This window comes from Macaca fascicularis, chromosome 14, assembly GCF_037993035.2.
Source record: "Macaca fascicularis isolate 582-1 chromosome 14, T2T-MFA8v1.1".
Classification (NCBI taxonomy): domain Eukaryota; kingdom Metazoa; phylum Chordata; class Mammalia; order Primates; family Cercopithecidae; genus Macaca; species Macaca fascicularis.
Window position 1 is genome coordinate 120,951,931 of NC_088388.1, and position 27,285 is coordinate 120,979,215.

General features: G+C 37.7%; 1 protein-coding gene and 1 long non-coding RNA gene across 13 annotated transcripts in view; both read right to left on the minus strand.

The window, feature by feature from the left end:
- Positions 1-27,285, minus strand: part of LOC102123831 (uncharacterized) — a 337,031-nt gene that overhangs the window by 86,835 nt on the left and 222,911 nt on the right. The window lies entirely within an intron of this gene.
- Positions 1-27,285, minus strand: part of BLID (BH3-like motif containing, cell death inducer) — a 53,416-nt gene that overhangs the window by 954 nt on the left and 25,177 nt on the right.

Below are 27,285 nucleotides of genomic sequence, written 5' to 3' on the forward strand. Positions count from 1 at the left end.
TACTGTGAATAGACCTAAGAGTACTTACTTTATTTTTTAGAAAGAACCCAGAGCTGCTGATGCCTGAGGGAGTCGTTCCAACAGAGACCAGAATATCGAGAGAGAAAATTGATCCAGCTCTCTTGTCTGGTGCGTATAAAACATGAAAGTATCACCCTCGCCATGGCAGACCACAGGGAACGATCAATGTGAATTGTGAAGTCCTCTTCTCAGTGATGCTTGCAAACAATTTCCCTGGGGAAGCAACAAGTTCCTGACCATAGTGTTGTACACAAATAAATAAACAAAATGCTATTACTTTTCGTTCTTCACATTGGGAAGAGTTCAGAAACATCTTGTTTCAATTGATGGGCTGGAATTACAGAGAAACTTTAATTTTGTCTTTCCTTGCTAGTTCTGTGCCTGAGACGTATTGGTAAAATGGAACATGAGTCACATTTCTAATTGGGAAAAGCCTGGTAATCATGGGCAACCCAGATCTGGGTGACTTACAGAATATTTTTGTGTTGAGAGAGAAAAGACGCTAAAAGTAGAAGTTTCTTAGTTAGCAGCAGCAGAGAGGCTATAAGATTGAATCTGGTGTTTCACATGGCCTGTATCATGGTATAATGAGAAGGAATGTGTCTTGCACAAATTAGCCTATCAGACCTTTCTAATCAGGACCAATATGTGACATATACAGAGGCAAGATCAGCTGTAAGGAAGGATTCACTCCTTTACCACCAAGCCGTGGAGATTGCTTGAGTCATCATGGCCTTGGTCTCTTGATTTCCCTTATGTTATTTGAGTAGGAACTCAGGCACCAGTGATGCCCCCAATTAACCATAACCATAATGGTAGCATCCAATACCATTTTAAAAAAGGTCAGAGTTGTAGACAAAAGACTGATGTAGACCAGTGGGGAAGACAAGAGGGAGCTACGCAGCCTACTTTGACAGCAAAGTCTGGTTTGGATCTTCTCTGCTACTTCTGTACATTTCATGCTAGAGGCAGAACAAGTATCCAGGGAACACTTTGGAACTTTCCTAAATTTACAGAGGGGCCTGTAACATTCAATTAGAGGGAACACAGAATGTTCTACCCTAACAAAATTTATAGGTAGTATAGGAAATTCCACCAAGTGTCTTGTGGAAAACTGAATGCATAAAAGTAAAACCGAGACCAAGGATGTGGATAATGGGATCATTCAATATAGATTTCAAACCAAAGTCCACTGCTTAATAACTGTGAGCTTGGGCAGAGTATTTAACTTTACTGAACATCAGATTCTTTATTTGTAAAATGGGGACCGTAATCTCTTCTTTGCCCAATTATTTGGGGGATTAATGAGGGAATGAATATAAATTATTTATCACAAGGTCTGGTATATAGTAAGCACTTCACAATGTTTTTTTCCTCCCTTTATTGATGAATGCTTTCCAGATTTCTACTTGGCCTCTTCTCTTTGAGTTTATAGAATACTAATTTTCTGTACTTTCTGGCAAATCTATTCAATCTAACAGTTTTTAAAATTTATTATAATGTGAGACATAGAAGGAATATGAAGAATAAATAATGCATGCCATTTTTGTAAAAGATACTCATAATCTACCAAGAAAGCTAGAAACACGCTGGGTCACTATACATTACACAATGTTAAGTGAAATAATTTGGTTATTTAAACATTTGGGAGAAGGGGTAATCTAATTATACGCCAGGCACCATACAAGGTGGCAAAGACCCAAAGATGTATAAGATGCAATTATTGAACTCCAGGGCCCTTATTTTTTTTTCTTTTTTCTTTTTCCTTTTTTTTTTTTTTTTTTTTTTTTTTTTTTTTGGAGACAGAGTCTTGCTCTGTTACCCAGGCTGGAGTGCAGTGGCACAATCTTAGCTCACTGCAACCTCTGCTTCCCAGGTTCAAGAGATTCTCCTGCCTCAGCCTCCTGAGTAGCTGGGATTACAGGCACCCACCACAATGCCCAGCTAATTTTTGTATATTTAGTAGAGACGAGGTTTTACCACGTTGGCCAGGCTGGTCTTGAACTCCTGATCTCAGGTGATCCACCTGCCATGGCCTCCCAAAATGCAAGGATTACAGGCGTGAGCCACCATGCCCGGCCTAGGCCCTTAATTTAATACAGGAAGAGACATGTGAACAAACTTCAACAGAAGATGGACAGAACAAATGATACCGAGTAAAGAAGTAACTCAAAGGACAAGAAATCACTTTGGTTGGAAGTGTCAGGGAAGGTTTCACAGAGGAGAAAATATCTAGGCTAGATATACAAAAATAACTAGGTTAGTAACTTAGATAAAATGGACGAATTCATTGAAAAATACAACCTACTAAAACTGACACAGATATAACAGAAAATCTAAATAGCACTATGTTTATTAGGGCAATTCAATTCATTATCTAGACCTTTCCACAGAGAAAATTTTAGCTCCAAATGGTATCACTAGCGATTTGAATCAAAATGTTTAAGTAAAAAATGACATTAGTCTTATAAAATTCTTCAAAAAATAAGAGGAACAGGGAATACTTGGCAACTTTTTTTTAAAATCAAATCAGGCAAAAAAAAAAAAAAAAACATAACAATTACAAACCAATATTCTGCATAAGCATAGAGGTGAAAATCCTTAACAAGATTTTAATCCAATCTAACAACATACAAAAAATACATCCTGGCTGGGCGCGGTGGCTCACACCTGTAACCTTAGCACTTTGGGAGGCCAGGGTGGGCGGATCACGAGCTCAGGAGTGTGAGACCAGCCTGGCCAACATGGTGAAACTCTGTCTCTACTAAAAATACAAAAATCAGCCAGGCGTGGTGGCACATGCCTGTAGTCCCAGCTACTCAGGAGGCTGAGGCAGTAGAATTGCTTGAACCCGGGAAGCGGAGTTTGCAGTGAGCCAAGATCACATTACTGCACTCCAGCCTCAAGACTCTGTCTCAAAAAAAAAAAAAAAATACATCCTGACCAACTAGGGTTTATTCCAGGAATGTAATTTTGGTTTGATATTCAAAAATCAATCAACATACTTGATAATATCAATAAAATAAATGAGAAAAAGTATATCATTATTTCAATACATGAAGAAACACTACTTGATAAAATTCAACACCTAACGATGATTTTTAAAATAAAAAACCCACCTCTCAGCATATTAGAAACAGAGAGGAATTTTCTCAATCTGATAAAGGACATTCTACAAAAAAATATTGTTCTCTTCATACTTCATGGTGAATTATAATATAATTTTCCCCGAAGACTGAGAACCAAGAAAAGACACCTCTCTTACCACTTCTATTCAGCATTGCTCTGGCTATCTTAGTCATTATAATAAAGCAAAAAAAAAAAAAAAAGAAAAAAATGAGAAAAGCATAAATAGAAAAAGAAGTAAAACTGCCTCTATTTGTAAGCAGCATAATTGTTCATGTAACCAGAACATCTTAAGGGAATCTACATAACAATGACTAGAGCTAATAACTGCATTTAGTAAAATACCAAAATACAGGATTAATACACACAAGTCAATTATATTTTTAAATACTAGCAGCAAATAATGGGAAATAAAATACTAAAAAAAAAAATCCACTTATAATTATAAAACATAAAACACTCAGAGATAAATTTTCAAAAATATGAATGTAGTGAGTTGCATTGGGTCCTCCAAAAGATATGTCTACTTGGAACCTTAGAATGTGACCTTTTTTTTTCTTAGGAATAAAAGGTTTTTGCGCATGTAATTAAGGTAAAGGTCTTATCTTGAATAAGGATGGGCCCTAAACCTAATGACACTGTTCTTATAAGAGACACTGAAATGCAGAAGGAGAAGGTCACATGAACATCTGAAGCAAGAGGCAGAGATTGTAGTGATGTGTCTACAAGCCGAGGAATGTCAAGGATTGCTGACAACACCAGAAGTTAGGAGAGAGGTATGGAATAGATTCTCCCTCAGAGCTTCCAGAAAGAATCAACCCAGCCCACACTTTGATTTTGGACTTTTGGCTTATTAAACTAAGGAATATATTTCTGTTGTTTACCCATATTGTAGTAATTTGTTATAACAGCCCTAAGAAACTAATAAAATGTATAAGACCTTTGCAGTGAAAATGTCAAACTATTGCTGGGGGAAGTTTTAAAAGGCTTGAGGAAATGCAGAGATATACCAGGCTCATAGACTGAAAGACTCCAGTATTATTAAGATGTTAATTCTTCTCAAATTGGGCCATAAATTCAAAGCAATCCCAATCAAAATTCCAGCATGTATTTTTGCTGTTGTTGAAGAAATGGACAAGTTAATTCTAAAATTTGCATGGAAACACAGTTTCCAGAATTTTCAAAGTAATTTAAAAAGAATGGAGGATTTATATTACTTTATTGCAAGATTCACTATATAGGAACAATAACAAAGACAGTGTGGTGCTGAAGAAAGAATAGACAAGCAGATCAATGGAACAGAAAAGAGTCAAAAATAGACCCACATTTATATGGTCAATTGATTTTTTTTTTTTTGACAAAAATGCCAAGGAAACTCAATGCAGGGTTGGGGGAAGTCATTTCAACAAATGGTGTTAGAACAATTAAATGACTATATAGAAAATAATTAATCCTGATCCTCACCTCATACCATATACAAAAATTAACTCAAGTAAATAATGAACACTGATGTAAAAGCTAAAGCTCTAAATCCTTTACAGAAAAACATAGAAGAAAATCTTCACAACTTTGAGGATAGGCAAAGATAACAAAGATAAGATACAAAAACAAATAACTATATGAAAAAATGATAAATCAGACTTGCTGAAAATTTAAAACTTTTGCCCTTTGAAAGTCACTACTAAGAAAAATACACAACAGGAATTGAGAGAAAATATTGGTAATACACACAATATGACAGACATATTTGGTATATAAAGCTCTCTTAAAACTCAATATTAAGATAAATAGCATACTAAAAAAGAAAAAGATTCAGACAAATACTTCACAGAAGAAGATCTACAAATTGTCAATACATACATAAAAAGATCCTCAAAATCATTAGTCATCAGGGAAATGAAAATTAAAGTCACAATGAAAAATGACTACACACATATTACAATGACTAAAATAAAATAGACTGGCAACTGAAAGTTGAAGATACTGGAACTCACATATGATCTTATGGGAACATAAAATGGTAAACAATTTTGGACAACTAGCAGTTTCTTACAAAATTAAATATACATGTAACACATGACCCAATCATTCTAACTCCTAGAATTTACTAAAGAGAAATGAAAATATATGTACACAGAAAGACTTGTACACAAATGTTGATAGCATATCAAAAAACTGGAAACAATCCAACGTCCATCAACTGGTGAATGGATAAACAAACCATGATATATCCACACTACAACTAAATATTACTCAGTGATAAAAAGGAACAAACTACTTACACATGCAACAACATGGATGAATCTCAAAATTGGTATTCTGAATGAAAGAAACCAGACACAAAAGAGAACATACTGTTTTACTCCATTCATATAGAACTATAGAAAATGCATACAAATTTATGGAAACAAAAATCAAATCAGTGCTTACCTAAGGCCAGAGCCGGAGGGAGAGATGGACTGCAAAGGATCTCAAGGACACTTTCGGAGATGATGAAGATGGTCTGTATTTTGATTGGTGGTAGTCTTATGGATGTAAGCCCTGTTAAAACTCATCAACTGTATACTTTAAATAAATGCAGTTTTTTGTATGTGAATTATATCTCAGACCTCACGTGAGCTTTGTAATTTCTCCATCTTCCTCTGTACACTAGCAAATAACTCTTCATGACAATCCAAAGAGGGATCTGGATTGCTTTTTAATTTATGTTAGTAAACAAATTTGTATATTCTAGATTAGGGATGAGCAATCTACATCCTTGAGCCAAATCCAGCCTGCGCTGTGTTTTATTGGAATACAGTCATGGTCATTTGTTTACTCTTCTCTATCATTGCTTTGTTCACTGTGATAGCCAAGTTGGGTGGTTGCAATAGAGAACATACGGCCCACAAAGCCTAAAATATTTACTCTTTGACCCCTCACAGATAAAGTTTGGTGGCCCTTATTATAGATAATAAAAAGTTATATGTGGACATGGGAATATTTGCATCAATGTTATGACAGAAAAAGGAGAGATATACTTACATGAATGAGTAAGAATGGCACATTGGACTTAAAAAAATCCATGTCCATCAATATGAATCAACACCAAAAAAATGAGAAGAGAAAGAATCAAATATATTTAGCCTTTGGGTCCTCAAACCACCTTGTATTAATCAAGGCTGTTATAGCCAAAAGCTTTAGAGACACTAACGTGAAACTTTTTAAAAAGAGCAAGGAAATGCCTTATGAATTCGGCCAAAAATGTCTTGCCGAATTTCCCTTTCTTGGTCATGAAATAAACGGAATCAACTGTCATTTCTATTCATGAAGCAAATTCTGTATCTCAGTTTGATGAACAGTTACTTATCAAACTATGCTCAATGCCCAATTTCCTTCAAATATAGTAAACCCCTCTCAGTTAAGGGTGGGGAGGGAACAATGTATGCTAGTGGAAAGAGGTATGTCTTTGGGGGAAATAAAAGCTCAGCGCTAGATCCTGTCACTACCATTATGAATAATTGTGTGATGTTGGGCAAGCTGCTTAACTTCTCAAAACCATGGCTTCCTCATCTGTAAAATGGAAATAACATTTCCTCAATTATGGGGTTGTTGGGAAGTTTAAATGTGGAATGTAAACAAAACCCCAAACACAAAGTAGTCAATGCAGAAATATTATGTCTCCCCTTGCCCATCACCATTGCAATGGCAATCTTATTATTTAAGATGAATTTCATCTCAACATCCCAAGATGATATTGACAGTTACTGCTCTAGAAAGTATTTTTAAGGTGTTTATTTGGGGGACAAGATTAATTAATTTCTAAATTTGGCTTTAATTCAATTTTTACATAAATATATCATCTTTGTCTCTTCCTAGAGAAGCATGTTGTGCTTCTATGTGTTGTGAAATACCCACTATGTTTTCCTAATAACTCTATATTCCCTATACTGATTATGCCAGCATTTGCAAAAGTAATTTAAAAACCATTTGCTTGGAAGGAAGAACAGCTTTCTCAAAAGTTTTTTTTTTCTTTTTGTGGCGTTATCAGAATCCTTTTTAGAATTGAATGCTCTCATCTTTTTTGAAACAATTTTTCTAAGATAAGAGAAAGACTTTTCAAATACTGCAAGTCACTTCATAATTTTATGGAAGAAATTGTGCAATCAACTTAGAAATATTAAGTTCAGTTTCAGCATGCCCCTTATATAGGATCAATGATGAGCAAATCTTTGTATCTGTGTTCTTGCATCACTGAGGAGCAGAATTTGTCTTTGGACCTCTCTGGCTATGACAATCCGAAAGCCCTAGAGTCACCTGTACCAGCAACAGCATAACGTCTCCCATTCCTAAGAGTGATTTTCAGCTTATATTCTTAATATGTCCACATTTATCACCTGCCTTTAGGATTTGGAACTCTATCTATTTGCTTAGACTTGTTCCTCTCTTGTAAATTACTCCTCTGTAGGTACACTTTAATTTGCTGCCACCAAACCCCTCTTGCTTAATTAAACTCCCAGTCTGGTTCCTTCTAAACAGCTCTGGCCTGTTGTTATCCATATCCCAGCATGACATTAAGCCGTTGGTCCTCCCTGGGTTCTAGTTTAACCATGTATAAAATGGAAATGTTGTGTTCTTGGACACTCTGCACAAATGTACTAAAGACAGATAAAAGGAGATACAAACACTATTCTAATTTTCAAGCAGAACAGATTTTCTTATTGCTGACATTACTAAAGGTAATCTGAACGGTGGTTTTAATCAACCATTTCTTTTTTAAATCAATTTTATTTTTTATCTTAAGTTCAGGGATACAGGTGCAAACATGCAGATTTGTTACAGAGGTAAACATGTACCATGGTGGTTTGCTGCACCTATCAACCCATCACCTAGAGATTAAGCCCCACATGCATTAGCTATTTATCCTGATGCTCACCCTCCCTCTGCCCCCCACCGCCCTGACAGGCCCCAGTGTGTGGTGTTCCCCTCCGTGTGTCCATGTGTTCTCATTGTTCAGCTCCCACTTATAAATGATAACATGCGGTTTTTGGTTTTCTGTTCCTGCATTAGTTTGCTGAGAATAATGGCTTCAAGTTCCGGCCATGTCCCTGCAGAGGACATAATCTTGTTCCTTTTTATGGCTACATAGTATTTCATGTGTATATGTACCACATTTTCTTTCTCCAGTCTATCGTTGATGGACATTTGGGTTCATTCCATGTCTTTGCTATTGTGAATAGTGCTGCAATGAACATACGTGTGCATGTATCTATAATAGAATGATTTCTATTCCTTTGGGTGTATGCCCAGTAATGAGATTGCTGGGTCAAATGATTTTCTGGTTCTAGGTCTTTGAATCTAGAGAAATCGCCACACTGTCTTCCACAATGGTTGAACTAATTTACATTCCCACCAACAGTGTAAAAGCATTCCTATTTCTCCACAGCCTTATTTGCATCTGTTGTTTCTTGACTTTTTAATAATCGCCATTCTGACTGGCATGAGATGGTATCTCATTGTGGTTTTGATTTCCATTTCTCTAATGATCAGTGATGTTGAGCTTTTTTTCATATGTTTCTTGGCCACATAAATGTCTTCTTTTGAGAAGTATCTGTGCTCATCCTTTGCCCACTTTTTAATGGAGTTGTAATCAAACCATTTCTATAACATTTCAAAATAGCCAATCTAGAAGTTATCATAATTTTTAAATCTTACTATGTTTTCTTTAAAATAGCATGTGGCATGGAGAAAGGAGAGTATCTATATGAACATACCTAGAAGAACCTAAAAATAGAAAAGAAACAAAACAAAGCTACATATTGCCAGACACATGAAAAGCCCATCTGACTACTGATAAGGACTCACAAGTAACCATCAAGAAGCTTAACACAAAACCGGAAGCAGTGAGCCAATAATGGATAGTCTCAATCTTTCAGTAATAAAAGTTGTGATTTGCAAAGTGACTCTTTCCCTTTTCTGTCTCTATCCAGAGTGGTGTGCCTAGCCTCCTCTGCAGTGCTTGGCTCTCCTGAGCACCATGCTGGGACTTACTAGGGACAGCACTTTTCAGAAGCACTGAATACAACAGTATTCCCAGTTAGTGAAATGAAAACCATTTGGCTCTGGTTTAAGAAAGTGGCCTGCAGTGAAATTAACAAAATATTGTATGTGTTTGTGTATATTGTGAAGAAGGCGCTCAAGATAGGTGTAGAATATCTTTATTTTCATAATGTCATGTTAAGCTAATTTTGTTTTTGAGACAGGGTCTCACTCTGTCACCCATGCTGAAGTACAGTGGCGTGAACACAGCTCACTGTAGCCTTGACCTCTTAGGTTTAAGTGATCCTCTTTTCTCAGCCTCCCAAGCAGCTGAGACTTTAGGCATGTGCCACCATGCCTGGCTAATTCTTTATGTGTGTGTGTATGTGTGTGTGTGTGTGTGTGTGTGTGTGTGTATATATATATATATATATTTTTTTTTTTTTTTTTGTAGAAATGGAAGTCTCACTATGCTTTCCAGAATGGTCTCAAACTCCTGGGCTCAAGCAGTCCTCCTGCCTCAGACTCCCAATGCACTGGGATTATAAGCATGAGCCACCATGCCCAGCCCTAACTTACTGTCTTATCACATTGATTATAGAAAAGTCTCCACCTTTCAGATATGAGACTTTGCTTTCTATCCCTAAATTAATTTGGGACCTAATCAACCATAGTGTAAATAGAGCAACACGGCAACATGCCCTTCCTTACCCAGAGGTCAGTGTTTCTTCAACCTCAACTTCCCAGAGCCCATCCTAGAATGCAGAAGTGAGCAAATGAAACACTTTAAACACTCGAAGTAGCATCTGAGAGTCGCCACCATACAGTGACGACTTTCTCTTTATAGCCCCACTCAGAACTGGAAACTGACCCATTTCATTTACAATTTATGACAGTCTTGGCTAACTTTTTCCCCTGGCCCAAAGATGTTTTGGAGTAACAAACTACAAGTGAATTGGGAGAGCAGCTGGGAACAGGCACAAGAAGAGCAGAAAAAGCAACTGCCAACAGCTCGATACAGAATACAGACTGAAAGGCAAAAAGCAGACAAAGACTTTTGAAAGCCCAGAATTCAACAACAGCAGTTCATAACAGTGACCCATAGCCATCCAGGGCATTAGGCGCAGAAAATTTGTATGGAGACTGAAAAGGCAGAAGTTGTCATGATGCCTGGGTAGGTAAGCTCCTGTTTTTATTAAAATTTACTTATATGGGGATTTCATTCCTTAATAAAATAGGATAGCTGAGGCACTGCTAATGTAATTGAAGAGGGGCTCATTTCAGCACTTTTATTTGGTCATTTTACATTATTTTCTGTTGAAGTATTGCATGAAGGATCTATGTGCCCAGAGAGGGCAGGGCCATGTCGGTTTTGCCCATGTGTCTATACTTTGCATAAACACAATAAGGTGCTTAATGAATGTCTGGTGATGATGATGATCAAGAGCTTAATAACAGGGTCTTCTCTAAAGGCTGATTAATGGGGCTTCAAGTTAATATCTTCTCATTCTCTCCTTGCACTTATATTTTTGGTGTGTGTATGGGAGTGGGGGGTAGAAGGACTATAAATTGAGTATCCATTGGAAAGAATGTAGAAAGGCTATTCTATTTAAATAGTAGATAGCTTTTACAAAATACTTGCTGATGGTGAAATAAGATATCCAAAATTGTATTCCTATGACACATTCTATTATTTGGACATATCTTATTTATCCAAACTCCATTTCCAAGATTGTATAATCATACTTGCTGTTTACAACATCTGAAATGGACCTGCAAAGTTAAGTGGTCTTTGGTTCAATCAATGAATTATCTGGCAATAGACCTATGTACTAGAAAACCAAGCGGTGCTGACAGTTCCTGTGATCGTACAGTTCTGCCATGACACACACAAGGCCATTTAATTTTCTACTTGAATGTAGCAGGTGGTAACTCTTCAGTCACCGGCTCTCATCTACCAGTTAGTTTAACTCTTATTACCATTAAGTCAAGCATAAAAACAAAAAACTAACCCTGCCTTAAATAGGATCCACTCACCAGCTTCCTTGTTGCCATCCACTGTGCCATCATTCTTCCAGATTTAATGTGCAGGAAGTTATCTTAGATCTGCCCCTCCCACAGCCTCCTCAAATCCATTTTTAGTGATAATGTTCTACAGCTCTTCTGAGGCACATGTGTCTTTTATCTCTCCACTTTTCACTGTTGTCTTTGTCTAAGCTCTTAGCCTTCATACCTCTCAGATAACTTCAGCAGCTTCCTGACTAGCTTCCCCATCTCTGGTTACTTTCTTCTCCAGTCCACCTAGAATTTCAGTAACAGGATAATTTGCTTTAAATTCTGCTTTTAATTTGTCATGCCTTAAGCCCTTCACTGGCAACTTATATCATTTCATATTTATGAGTCCATAAATATGAGAAAAACTCCATAAGCAGGAAAACATTATAGACTTGGCATCATCACAGTAATGACTCCTCCTGGATGTGACATAACATGACCCATCTTCCCCGAAGTATAACCTGATTTGAAGCTGCTGGCCAACGTGCCACACTGGGCTCTGGTTAGGTCAGGCTTGTCACTGTCACTGAGCATATCCTATTCTTCCTGTACCACTCTTCCCTCCAGGGGCTGAATGAAAGTACAGGCAGGAGTTTTTTATACTGTGAAATGACCAGACCTACAAGGTTTGCCCAAGAGCTCTGTTCTTGACCCCCTGTCTTGTTTATTTTATTAAAGCCTTGGATGAAAATAGATTACATTCTTATCAAATTTGCACATATTGAAAATGGGGGGAAACAAAAGCTACACCAGATGACAAGATCAAAGTTCAAAGAGAACTCCAACAAGAGGTCAAAATGAAGAGCACAAAATGTGACAGAAATAAATACATTTTGAATGTTAGATTCAAAGCTCCAACTGAACTGGATGGGAGAAGACCCTGTACAATTATTATTCTAAAAAATTCTCAGGAGAGAAGGTCAGGATGAGGGTGAGAGGGTATGGATTAGTTACAAGGAAAAGATAAACAAAGACAAAGGTTCTGCTTCCAAAATGGCCAATGCGCACTTAGGCTTAGTTAATAGACTTACGTTGCCTAAAAGAAGGGAGGGGCTAGCTACATGGTGTTCTTCACTGATGGGACAGCTCAAGAATATTTTCAATTCTGTTTTCTGTATCAATTGACAAATACATGAAGAATTATGAAGGATCTAGATATCATACATATAGTATAGATATAGATTTATTCATGTTTGACCTGAAAGAAGTGACATAAAGAAAGGATGCAATGTCAGTGTTTTGAAGGACTATCTGAGTAGATTTTCTCCCTGTGGCTAAGGAGATAGGAACTAAATCCACTGGTGAAAGTTTGGAGGAGGTAAACTTTGGCTCAATAAAAAATATTATTTTCTATCCATGAGAGACATAAAGCAGTGGAATAAGATGTCTTGAGAAATTAACTTCTTATGACTGGAAGTTTTCATGTATAGATTGAGTGACATCATCACAGAAATTTTTCTGGCATTCTTGGAGTGCAGAAAGTTAGACTAGATAACCTAGATGAAAGAAGACTTTCTCCTTTCATCTCTAAGGTGTAATATTGGTCCTCACACCTTGTAAAGCCCTCTCCTCTCCCATCTCTACACAACACTTATCATATTTTCTTTCCACTGACAGGTATCTCTGTCTTTCTCACCAGACTGGGAGCTCTCTGAAGGTAGAGATTCTATTTTTTATCTATATATCCCTGGCTTCCAGCATGATTCCTTAAGGAGCTGAGGTACTCAATATATTTCACTGAATTAACCGAATTATGAAGTTCTACTGAAAAAAAAATCCTATCTACCCTTCAGTGTCCGGCACAAATTTCCACTTTCCACAGAAAGCCTTCCCTGATCACTCCTATAGCATATATTCTGTGTCAGACAATTTGCCACATGTAATTTTCTGTTTCTTTCTTGTATAATGTTGTTTACTATGTGCCATGTCTATCATACCGACTAGACTATCAGTTCCCAATGAACAAAAGAATACCCATGCATGATCTCATGGAAGTGGAGAGTACAGTGATGGTTAACAGAGGCTGAGAAGGACAGTGGGGAGAAGGAATAAAGAGGGGTTGATTAATTAGTACAAAAATACAATTAGATAGAAGAAATAAGACCCAGTACTCAATAGCAAAATAGGGTGACTATAGTTAACAATAACTTATTATATACTTCAAAGTAACTAGAAGAGTAGACTTGGAATGTTTCCAACACAAAGAAATGACACATATTTGAGGTGATGGATATCCTATTACCCAGATCTGATCAGTGATACACATTGCATGCTTGTACCAAAATATTGCATGCACCCCACAAATATGTATAACCATTATGTATCCATAAGCATAAAAAATAAAATAAAATAAATACCATTTTAAAATTATGCCTTATTGCCATGCTCAGGACAGAACGGGCTACTGATAATGTGCTCACTGATTGATTGAGAAGTAATATTGTAGAATGTTTTGGTGTTAAAGAATCATATTCCACTTTTTAATTACAAAGAGAAAAATGGTAACTTTACAGTGGAGAAATGTGAGAGATAGAACCTTACCCAAGTAATCAAAATTTACATCACCCGGGAGACAACGTCTTGCCATAATCGACCCCGAGAAGATGCAGTGAAAAGGGCACATCGTTGCTTGCGTGGTGTTCCTGCCAAAAATGAAAAACCTCCATCTAATCACAAGGAAACACCAGACCAACCCAAACTGAGGGACAGTCTGCAAGATATCTGACCAGTAGTAAGCCACAGAAAAGCTGAGACACTGTCACAGATTAAGACTGAACAAATGTGACACTACATGCAATGTGGGATCTTGGATTGGATCCTGGACCTGAAAAAGGACATCTATGGGAAAAGTTGAGAAATTCTAATGAGGTTTGTAGATTAGTCAGTAGTATAACCAAGCTAACTTCCTGGCTTGGATACTATGGTTATGAAGATGTTAACTTTAGGGGAAGCTAGATGAAGGCTCTATGAGAATACTGCACTATTTTTGCACCTTGTCTATAAGTGTAAAATTACTTCAAAATAAAACGTTAAATAAGATTTATGAGTTTGGTTTTCAACTTGAGTGAGGATCCAAACAACGAAGGCAGCTACCGTGAACCAAAACGAATAAAGTACACTCCATTCTTGTTACTCACGGTAGCTGTGTTCTACATGGTTGCTGCGAATAGCGAATTAGTGAATACTAAAGCATTGCTCCTAGGGGAAATACAGGGTTCGTTTCCTAAAAGCCTCTGGCCACATTTTTGTCAACTGATCAATGCACAACATTGTTTTATGTGTGTTTCTGTTTAAAGACATCCTATTTAATATGTATTGTTGATTCATTAACAATGAACTCATAGCTAAAAGCCCTGTAACTCATGCCTGAATGAAGTTTATTAGCCACATATTTTCTTCATCAGGCACATCACAACCTTCTTATGCTTAGGAACTCTAGCCAGCACTTCAACATTACACTTGGGAGTCATTTTAAACAGCAAAATCATCAACAGAAAGCATACAAATGCAAAGAACAGTGGCATCGGGTGACACACATTTTTTGCCACTCTGCACATGTCCATAAATGATTACAGAAGCTCAGCAAGTGTTAATTTGGGGATTTCAAATACATTTTAGTGAGTGGGCTAACTCACAATGTGGAATCTACGGATAATGAGGATTGACTGTACCTAGAAACACGCACAATGATTGTGAACTTCTTGGCAGTCACCTTGAGTCAATAAGAAATAAGTATATTGATACTTGCATTTGAAATGATAAAGGGAATTCTTGAAAGATTAGCAATTTAGTAAGTAACTTAGTTCTATCTCATTTTAGGGTCTTTTTCCTCATCCTGGCTACACTAAGGATTTTTCTAGTACCCTGGCTTCATCAATGCTAACGATATTTGTCTCCTTTCCATTTTAGTCATCAGTAAACACAGCCACAACCTGAACTTCAGTATCAGTATCCCCAACTGCTTCACCTTCAGGAAGTCCCTTCTTAATTGCCACATATCCCACTCTCCACTTCTATTGAATCTATTCAACTTCCACTTAAGGCCTAAAAACAAAAACTCCTACTTATTCCCCCAGCCAGTCACTCTCTTCTAGCTGTGCTTTATTTAGTCAGTAATATTTGGGAAGTTATTTTGATGATGCTTTCACTAGCACCCCACAATCCACTATCGTTTGATCTTTTACAAGTTTTTATCTTCCAAACTTCGATCGCGGTAATCAGTTTGTTTTTTGTGTGTCCATTGCTGGTCTGCCAACTATTTCTGCAAAAATTCACAAACACATATTGCTTAAATGCAAAATAAATTAATTTACCTAATCAACTTTCAACAAGTCTTCATTGTTCTTATTCTTATTGATCTACTTAAAATCCAATTGCACAGACAGGATCTGCCAAATATCCCCTCCTTTCTACACACACTGCCAACACTCTATTTCAGACTGATACATAGATCACCTGAGCCTATAGTAGTAAGTTCCTTACTAGTCTCTTCACATCCTGTCCTGTCCACTTTATAAGCTAATTAATCATCTAAAGTAGACAGTTAATCAACCTACATGCTCCCCATAGCTACCTGGCAAAAGTTCAAACACCTTTACATGGCATTCAAATTCTTCTACGAACTGACTTCAGATTACTTGTAAAGCCTTTTCTTCTACTAAACCTATTTGCAAACTATGTCTCAGCCCAAATAGACTATTTGCATTCTTGAAGACGTCCTATTTCTCTCTAATCAAGTCCCCTGTCTGCACTTTTCTCTTTATGTGGAATATTTTGCCCCCTCATCTCTGTCCATCAAAACTTTACCTGTTCTTCAAGCCCCAATATAAAGTACATCTCTCCATGAAGCCTACTCTGATTCTACAATTGGAAATAGTCTCTTCCTTGAATTCACTATAGCACTTTGGAACTGCAGTTAATGCATTTGTATTTGTAATTATTTTATTCTTCACACTACATTTCAAGATCGTTGAGGGCAGGAAATACCATTTCAATCTTGCATTTACCACAGCACCTAGCATAAATGCTCAGTAAAGTACTATTTAATACATGAATGAATAAATGTGCCTCCCATATGCTTAATATGTATATGTATGTAATATATAATGTATAGATAGATACATTTACATGTAACCTCTGTATAACAGTTAAAATTGAACAAGGTACAACACATTGTCAATGGACCATATTATTGGTAGATTAAAACTGGCAGTAGACATAGGAAAAAAAGAAAAAACAAAAGTGGTAAATTAAGAATTATTTGACAGGCCAAAATAAAATTGATTGGGAAAACCTACGTGTGATTAACTATTATAATATTAACTTTTTAGGCAGGGTTGTATTGAAATCTTCCCAGATACAGAAATTTATGTACTTTATTCCTAGGAATCCAAAAGAAAACATAAGAATAAACATATTCAATGAATCTTAAATTGAATAGACATTGCTAGACACAGTTAATACCATAATAGCACATCACTTAGCTTGAAGGACTTTTCAATTTTGATTAAATGAAAAAAGTAACTCATTCTTTATTCTCTATTCCATTTGCAGAGTGAATACTAACAAAATAAATTGCCATCATTACCATCACTATCAACATCATCATAAAATGTATTTCTTAGTTAAAAAAAAACTTCAAAAACTATACTAAGAGACGTAGCTCTGTAGGAAGCTACAACTGTAAAAGCTTAGTAACATCAAAGCAAAGCAATTTATCAATTTCATGACTATGATGGTTTTATTTACATCTAATGAACAATATAGAAAAGGGTACATCAAGGTCCAGCCATTTAACAAGGGACATTTCTCCCCAGTAAGTTTTGTTTTGTTGCAGGAAAATTGAACGTGATTACTCTAAAATTTAAAAAAATTAAGTAATGAAAATAAGTCAGTTCTGTACTGATAAGCATTACAATATTTCTTCCTGAGGTATTTTCTACATATTTATGCTGTAATGAACCCTTTAATATCTGGTGATTCCCAACATGCTAAGGTAACTTTTCAAAAGCTAAGCTTCAGTTGCAGCCTAGTGTCATTGGCTGTTGAACGTGTTTCAGACTGGATCATGTGCACTGAAGCAACAGCAGAATGAAAGGTAAAAATTCTGTAGATGCTAAAATAAACCTCTATGGAACTTACACGGAGGGCATAAAGGTGACCTGAGATTAACATTTCCTAAATCAGAGACTTGTGAAAAATTGCTTGCCAGAAGAAAATTTTGTTCAAGTGAACACACACTTATTGAGCACCTATTCCGAGTCAACCTGGGAATAAAAGGATGGTTAACATGGTGTCTATCCAATCAAATAATTCAAAAAACTATCACAAAATAGACATATACAACACTAAGTATTATATGCTATGATACGTTAGTTGTTTAAACAAAGTGTTATGTGAAAACAGAAGAAAGAGTTGTCTAAGGGAGGGGAGAAGGAAACAGAGAAAAAGGCTAGTCTCTGACCTAGGCTTCAGAGGACACAGACAGCCCAAACAAACATATCCTCAACCTTGAGTGTAGCCTTCAATAGGAATCCAAGTTTTAGGATAATTCCAAAGCATGATATATGAAAGTGATTGAGATTAAAGATATATCATAAATATCTGAAGTGATGAGTATGCTAACTAGCCTGATTTGATCATTCCACATATATAGGTGTCAAGACATTCCATCGTATTCCATAAGTATATACAACTATTTGTCAATTTAAAATAAAATAAAACTTAGAAAAGATAAATCATAGGCAGAATGCATGATGAGACACTGAATGAAGTTAACAAAATGAATTATGTTTATGGGGCTAGTATTCTCGCTTAATAAACCTTAAGACCCTGCAAGATAAGGAATATATTATTGGGTGTGGTGGCTCACCTCTGTAATCTCAGCACTCTGGGAGGCAAAGGTGAGAGGATTGCTTGAGCCTAAGAATTCAAGATCAGCCTGGGCAACAAAATGAAACCCCATCTCTCCAAAAAAAAAAAAAAAGAAGAAGAAGAAGAAGAAAATTAGCTGGGCATGGTGGTGCACACCTGTAGTCCCAGGTACCTGGGAGGCTGAAGTGTGAGGATCCACTGAGCACGACAGTTGGAGGCTACAGTAAGCCCTGATCACACCACTGTACTCCAGCCTGGGAAACACAATGAAATGCTGTCTCAAAAAAACAAAACAAAACAAAACAAAAAACAGAAAGGAATATATGCTACAGTCCATATTGAATTTATTGTCAGAAGCGCCCCGAGAGATGTCGTCATCTGATACAGAAGAGGTTGGGAGTGACTTACTGGGGCTTTTAGCATTTACAGGTGACTCTTCAACATGGGTTTGAGCTTCATGAGTCCACGTATAAGCAGATTTCCTTCCGTCTCTGCTACCCCTGAGATAGCAAGACCAACCCCTCCTCTTCCTCTGCCCCTCAGGCCACCCAACGTGAAGATGACAAGAACGAAGACCTTTATGATGACACACTTCCACTTAATGGATAGTAAATATATTGTCTCTTCTTTATGATTTTTTAAATAACATGTTCTCATCTGTAGCTTACTTTATTGTAAGACTCTAGTATATAATACAGATAACATACAAAATATATGTTAGTCAACTGTTTATGTTATTGGTAAAGCTTCCAGTCAACAGTGGGCTATTAGTAGCTATGTTATACTTGGATTTTCAACTGTGTGGGGGTTGCTGCCCCTAACTCCTGAGTTGTTCAAGGGTTGGCTGTGCTATACAGAGATAGTAGAAAAATGATCAGCTTTTAAGAAATACTTTAGCTTAAGGATAAGCAACATCATCAATTGTGCCATGGGTTGCCAAGCTATGGGCTGCCAGAAAGTAATGCATTATATTTAGAAGGCTTTTCTCCTCAGTACTAAATAGAAGAGATTTCCAAATAATAAATCAGGATTCTGGAAGCAGAGAGCATGATGGCTGGGCCCTATCAGCAAGCCTCAGACAGAATTCCTTGCTACCATCATTTTCATCAGAACAGACCAGCATCCAGACACCTCCTGTGAAAACAGAGTGGCCTGAAGTTTATCCTATACTACCTTAGAAACACAATCTATAGATAATTGGATTATCTATACCTTCTTAATAGGTATAATTTAGCCACGTTCTTTTAACCACTGTATGCAAGAGTTGGGCAAGTAATCAGCTGAGAAGCCCTAAGCCCTCTGAAAGCAAGATCTTTTGACTGTCCCTATATTTACTTGTAAGAGGCCCAAGGCCATGTATGAAGGAGATTCAATTTTTAAAAAATTTAAATCAACAGCAACAATAAAAACAGCTTTGATTTTTGATCCCAGATAGGCCATTCGAAGTATTACCTGATATGGAAAGCCTAAAATGCTTGCACAACATAGAGGGTAAAAAATAGTTATTTTCTTGTTTGTGTTTTTGAGACGGAGTCTCACTCTGTCGCCCAGGCTAGAGTGCAGGGCCGCGATCTTGGCTCACTGCAATTGCCGCCTCCCAGGTTCACGCCATTTTCCTGCCTCAGCCTCCCAAGTAGCTGGGATCACAGGCACCCGCCACCACGCCCGGCTAATTTTTTGTATTTTTAGTAGAGACGGGGTTTCACCGTGTTAGCCAGGATGGTCTTGATCTCCTGACCCCGTGAATTGCCTGCCTCGGCCTCCCAAAGTGTTGGGATTACAGGCGTGAGCCACCGCGCCCAGCCAAGGGTAAAAAAGAGTTCTTAAAAAAGTTGTCTTTGAGGGTGGGAGTGGGGGTGAAAGATAAAAGACCACACATTGGGTACAATATACACTGCTCGGGTGATGGGTGCACCAGGATCTCAGAAATCACCACTAAAGAACTTATCCTTGTAACCAAAAACCACCTGTTCCCCCAAAACTATTGAAATTTTTAAAAAGAGTTGTCTTTGTTAACAGTCCTGGGGAAGGAATTTTTTATTAAAATATTGACATTCCTCCCAATGCTTCATTTGTCTAGATAAATGTAGCCCACGGCACAAAAATACGTTCTTAGGTCGGGCACAGTGGCTCACGCCTGTAATCCCAGCACTTTGGGACGCCGAGGCAGACGGATCAGTTGAGGTCAGGAGTTCAAGACCAGCCTGGCCAACATGGTGGAACTCCATTTCTACCAAAAATATAAAAAATTAGCCAGGTGTGGTGGTTGGCGCCTGTAGTCCCAGCTACCCAGGAGGCTGAGGCAAGAGAAATGCTTCAACCCAGGAGGCGGAGGTTGCAGTGAGCCAAGATTGTGCCACTACACTGGGCGAAAGAGCGAGACTCTGTCTCAAAACAAACAAGCAACACCAAAACTACATTCTTAATCAAGTTGAAATGCACAGTGATGATGCTTTATTTATCATGCTTGCATTTTTCTAGCAATTTTTATTTTTCTATCATTCCCAACATTTTTAATTTTCCATGTGCCTGGGATAGAATGTGGAATTAAAATAAAAATTAAACCAAATCTCTATCTAAGAGCTTTCTTGAAGTATGACAAAGGTTTAGGGACAATGCATTTGTAATTCGCTGATGGCAGGAAAACTAATTCACTACTGGGGAATTCTGACATCTAAAATCTACATATTGACATGCTGGAGGGGAATGAGAGAGAACGTCTATGATTTTAATTTACTTAACCTATTTAGAAAAAAAGTCACTTGAGTCATCCTGGCTCACTTTCCTTAGCATTAGTCAGACTGCATTTCCTTAAGCCTGCGAGTGTGTTTCTATGTAAATAAACTATGTAGTTCACTTGGGGATAAAAGTCACAGTATTTAGAGATTATAAAGACCTATTAGATCATCCGGTCTGGCCCACAAGAGATAGTCCCTAGATAGGGAACATAACCGTTGATCTTTGCCAAGAAGCCGAGAAGAAACAGTTGGTAAAAATATTTTCCATACTTTTTTTTTTTCATTTTAACTTATCTAACAGTGCTTCAGTCACTTCCCAAGTGGACTAGTAAAATGATCATGAAACAGCTCAACTTATCGAGAAGATGCAAAGTTTAACTTATCTGAATTGACAATGTTCCACACTCCTCCATTTGTTAAAGAAATGCTCTTGTTTGCAAAATGTGAACAGTGAAGAATCTGCTCTTTGAACTAGTCAGGCAGTTTCCTTTCAGTCAAGAAAGTCAAAAGGCAAGTTGTCTCTCACTGGTTTTCATAACCTACTTTCACTAGTTTCATAGAAATTAGAGATTAAAAGAGGAATTTGTACAGAATAGAAAATGAATATGATACATATACAACTTACCGCTTTACAAACCAAAGTATTTTCCATTTTCATTTTCTGTATTACATAAAATATGAAATATTATTGAAACTTGAAGTATACAGAAGTTTGGCATTAGGGTAAAAGTCAAAGTGACTCAGCAATATGAACCTTAAGAAATAAGAATTTCCTTAAGAATTTCCAGAGTCAGTATGATAGTTGTATCATGAGAGATTATATTCCATTAGAAATGCTGTAGAAAAAAAATAATGTGACCCTTGACTTCTTAAAGTCTATATCCTAAAGGCTGGGTGCAGTGGCTCAAGCCTGTAATCCCAGCACTGTGGGAGGCCAAGGCAAGCAGATCACCTGGGGTCAGGAGTTCGAGACCAGCTGGGCCAACATGGCAAAAACCCATCTCTACTAAAAATACAAATATTAGCTGGGCGTGGTGGCAGGTGCCTGTAATCCCAGCTACTTGGGAGGCTGAGGCGGGAGAATTGCTTGAACCCGGGAGGTGGAGGTTGCAATGAGCCGAGATCGTGCCACTGCACTCCAGCCTGAGCTACAAGAGCCACACTCCCTCTCTAAATAAATAAATAGTAAAGATACCTATTCTGGTCACTATTCATTTATTCCCTAGTTCTTAAATCTTGTTTTGATCACTCTACGTGTTCTCCCTACTGAGATTATATTCAGAAAATTGTGAATATTCCCGAAGAGGTGAAAGTCACACACACACACACACACAGAAATAGGAAAAACTAACAAATAGTAGGGGATGAGCTGGTAACGTAAAATTAAAAGTTAGAAAAATTGGATCTAAACATTTAAAGTAGAATTATTTCTTATCAGCTAAACACAAATCAACCTAACCCAGGAAGGAAATTTCCTATTTTTATTTAGTTAGAATTTCCAGAGTCAGTATGATAGTTGTATCATGAGAGATTATATTCCATTAGAAATGCTGTTAAAAAAATCATGTGGCCCTTGACTTCTTCAAGTCTACATTCTAAGTCAAGAGCTTATCTTTTATTTAAGCCCATAACAAATTTGGGGATTTCAGAACTCAGTGAGACTCTCCATGTGCACCGAGCATGCACTGTGAGCTAAGCCCTTTGCCAGGTTTTGCAAGAAATCATAAAGGCAGTATTAGATATGGTCTCTGCCCTTCCAGAGCTTACAGTATGACAGGAAAGATAAATATCTACTCCTCCAACCCTCATCTCCCACACATGATGGAAAGTGAGTGACTAACTTCTGTTATCTCGTTTATATTGACCTCAGATGGTGAATCAGAGTCTAGACAAGAAAATCACACGTGTAGGTGGGGAAACTGAGGAAAGTTTCATGAAAGGATAATTTGTAAAGATTGGACAGAGTTAAGAGGGACCAAGAAGAGATGGCGAAGTGTTCCAGGACTAGCAATAGCAGGAAGTCCTTACACCCCAAGGCCTGAAAGAGCAAGAAGGGCAAGTAGTTATCAGAGGCCAGAGAGAGAGCTGAGACTGCAAGAGATGGCCCCCCTCAGGAAGGAATAAAGTCAGGTCCTCTCTGTAGCCTACAGGAAGCAAGTCAGGGGCATTTAGTACCCTAACCTCTCTCTTCACTTTCCCTCTGATCTCTCCTTGTTGACTCCCTTTGGCCAAACACACTCAGAAGCTGGTGGGCAAAAGAGACTGTTGAGGCAATGCATGAAGGTGAGCCTCTGAGAGTGTAGAGCCAGAGAGAAAAAGGTAGAGAAAAGATCTGGCAAGGCAGGGAATGGCCAACAGAGCTGGATGAATTTAGAGCCACCCAAGCTTACAGGATAAGTATATGCTATATCCAGAAGTAAACATTTGGATAGACCAGTGAAGAGTAATGCTTTATTTGCAACAGAACATTCTGGCACTTTCCCATTAGATAAGATCAGTCAATGTTAACGTAAGCTTCCAACTTAAGCCACAGAACATATATGGTGAACTCTCGTTTAACCAGTATTCTGCCAAGTGAGGTCTGTAATTTGCACTTTTATGTGTCAACTAATCATACAAGATAAATTTGGTTTTAGAACAGTGACCTTCAAGCATGCAGGAATCAGAATAATGTATAAATCTTAGGAGACGTTAAATTGTATTTTAAACAGTTTTTTGGTTTTTTTTTTTTTTTTTTTTTTTTTTTGAGTTTTGCTCTTATCACCCAGGCTGGAGTGCAATGGCATGATCTCGGCTCACTGCAACCTCGGCCTCCCAGGTTCAAGTGATTCTCCTGCCTCAGCTTCCCAAGTTTGAGTAGCTGGGATTACAGGCGCCCGCCACCATGCCTGGCTAATTTTCATATTTTTAGTAGAGACGGGGTTTCACCACGTTGGCCAGGCAGGTGATCCACCCACCTTGGCCTCCCAAAGTGCTAGGGTTACAGGCGTGAGCCACCATGCCTGGCCAACAGTTTTAGTTTTAAGCAGAATATATTCTTTATTTTAAAAACTGGTCATTTGTATATCTCATACATGGCAATTCTATTAAAAACTATATTGATTAACCAGAAACTCTGCTTCTTGGTCATGGCAAATAATAAAAAGCTTACTTTCCATAAATTCATTTTGCGCCTTTCTCTTCAGTCTTTGAGGGATATATTATCCTTTAATTATGCTTCATTCAATATGTGTTTTGCATATTGGTTCCAGTATATCAATAGCACTTCGTTACTCAATAATAAAAAGTTACAAATAGATTAAAAGACTCTTTTAAGCCCCTTGAGTATTTAGAACACACACCACGAATGTTCCATTTATGTTTCAAAGTTGCTTATTGGCAGCTGAGCAGGAGCAGTATGTTGCTCTAACACTGCAGGCTCACCATGGAGCATCATGCGTCCCAATTCGGAATTCAAGTTATGATTTGAATCCTATACATTTTATTCAAATATAAAAATGGCAACCACAGAACACTTGAGGCCTTATTCATCAAACAATGAGTCATTCTGGAATTGCTGTCTTTCTTTCCTGGACTTGATGAACTTTGATACATGAAATTTGGCTGCCCTTGGTACAATTCAATCAACAATTAGAGCACTAGAATTGCAGTGATCAGCCTGCTTTGGAAACATGTCTAAAAGTTTTTGAGTCAATGTAAAAGCTGAATGTGTGGCCCGCTCCTCTTTCTCTGTTCCCCTCATCAAAGCCCTCACAGTCATCTGACAGCAGGACTTAGCAGTAATAAATAATGTATATCCCTCAAATATTTCAAAGACTATATATAACATAAAAAAGTGATAATTATTTGTTGGATCTGAAATGTGCAGATAACCCTGAAAGTGGATTTCTGACCCAGAATTTTTTTTTTTTAACCACAGAGAGAAAAGTCTTTAGCACTTGAAGAAATGGGACATCTTAATTTTAGCTTCCGATCACAGTTTATAAACTATAAAACAAATTTCTTTTTAAAGTCTTATAAGAACAAGAAGTGATCTTGACTAAGATTCCCGAGAAAGCCTCGCAAGTGAACGGATAGTAAGATCACAAAAATGTGTTTGCCTGTGATCTTTAGATGACCACACAGAGCACACAGTCTACTTTCAGGTAATTTTCAAGTAAAAATCTCAGTGTAATCATAATGTATTGATTTGTTTTGCCTTGACTCCTTTTCACAAATATATTGATCCACATTCCTTCTACCTGAGGCACTCAGAAGAGAAAGGCAAGATGCACAAAGTAGGATAAGTAAGAAAGAGGTGGCTATGTTATCAAACATTTATTTGGGTCACATTTTAAGAAATACCTCATAAAGTCTCTACTGTGCTTATTCAAAGAGTCCTCTTTCCCCGAATTTGTATCTTGAGAGGTGAAAACTCATTTTCCCCTGCCAGAACTGGAACTATTTATTAAAGCAACAGAAAGAAAATGAAGAAGACAGAGTCCATCTTCTAGACAAGGCTCAAGCCATATTAAACATGATGTTACGTGAACGTCTCCCCTCCTCCACCCTCCTTAATGCACCATATAGAGAGGCTCTCATGCTGTAAAGATGTCATATATACTTTCTCTTCACTCAAAGCTTCCTGAATAAAGAGAGATCTATTTGTCTCCATGGTGTTTTCACCATTAACAGTATCAGAGCTGCAGGAACACAATGGGAGATGTGTTTTCCGTTAACCTCTTGACTCAGAGATGTCCTGATGCTAAACGTTATTGCATTTTGCATTAGCACAGAACAGTGGGAGTTCTGTGACTGATGTAAAAGGGTTGAGAAGGGCCACAGAAGCTCTCATGTGCTCCATACTGCAGTTGGCGGTGGAGCACGAAGCACATAATTTTTGTTCCGAAAGAGCACAAATGGGAACCAGGGAAGGAGGTGGTGAATCTGACACATTCCCTCCTGTTCACCACTGAGATAATCTACACTGTAAAATGATATTCAGTGTCTGATCATAGACATTAGCTTGGCAGAAACTAATTTACTTTTCTTTATTACCTTAGTCATCAGCAAACCATGGAACCAACAAGGGGATTAATATTTACTTTCTTCTCAGGGTACTTTTTCCACTGCCTTAATATGGCCTTCAGTGTTAGTAGTTTGATGTGGTAACCATTACTGAAAATGTTCCTTACTATTCTGCTCATGTCCCTTTGACAGTGCAGAGATAGAACTGGGGAAATACCCTTCCACGCTATAAGACAGGAGGATATGGAGTCTAAGAAGTAAGAGTCGTCCGGGTGCGGTGGCTCACGCCTGTAATCCCAGCACCTCAGGAGACCAAGGCAGGCGGATCACGAGGTCAGGAGATCAAGACCATCCTGGCTAACACGGTGAAACCCCGTCTCCACTAAAAATACAAAAAATTAGCTGGGTGTGGTGGCAGACGCCTGTGGTCCCAGCTACTCGGGAGACTGAGGCAGGAGAATGGCGTGAACCCAGGAGGCAGAACTTGCAGTGAGCGGAGATCACACCACTGCATTCCAGCCTGGGTGACAGAGTGAGACTCCAGCTCAAAAAAAAAAAAAAGAAGTAAGAGTCTACTCATGAAATCAAAGATTACTGAGTGACAGTCCCAGAATTACAAAATATTCATTATGGGCACCACAGAAACTATTCTGTTTCATTTCACAAGTTTACATATTTGGACAGTGGAGGTCATAAAGTTTAAAGGATTTGGCTATGGCAGAATCGGGTCGGGTACCAGCACTCATGTACGCATGTCCCCAGGTGAATTCTCTTTACATGCACTATTCAAGCATGCTTCCATTGAATGAATGACCATTGAACTATGAAAATCTATAGGACCCTGCTCAATGTCACTATATCCCTATTTCTAAAATGTAACATTTTTGTGCTGCATCAAAGGGTTCTGTATTAGTGAAGAGAACTAAAATGTATTAAAAAGATAGACTGTGTGATCCACAATTAAAGGGGGGAACTTGATGTATTTATGTAAAGATGGGAAGCCATCCTCAGATTTCTTACCCTCAGCTTAAGTACTTAGGCTTCTGGAGTAAAGAAGCATTTGATTATGTAAAACCTTGCTATCCTAGAGTGTGTTCCATGTGTTCACAGTATCACCTGCCCTGAAGGAATGGTAAGAAAGAATAGCAGTGGTGTAGGCTGTTATTCTATATGTAGTTGGAACTTATATTAAATATTTAGGAAATATATATTGGTTGAATTAATAAAAACTTGGTTTACTCCTTTTTCCTTAGATCTTCATGAAGCTCAGAGAAGAAAATATGCCAGAGTCAACTTACAGAGAAAGCTAGTGTTTGTCCTCACAAGACTGTCTTCAGAAGTAAACACATCTCTGGTATAAGAAGGGGGTTGGTTGCACTGTTACATGCTAGCTTTAGTATCTCTATTAATAAGCCAATTAGGAAAGAATCTTATGCCTGCTAATTAA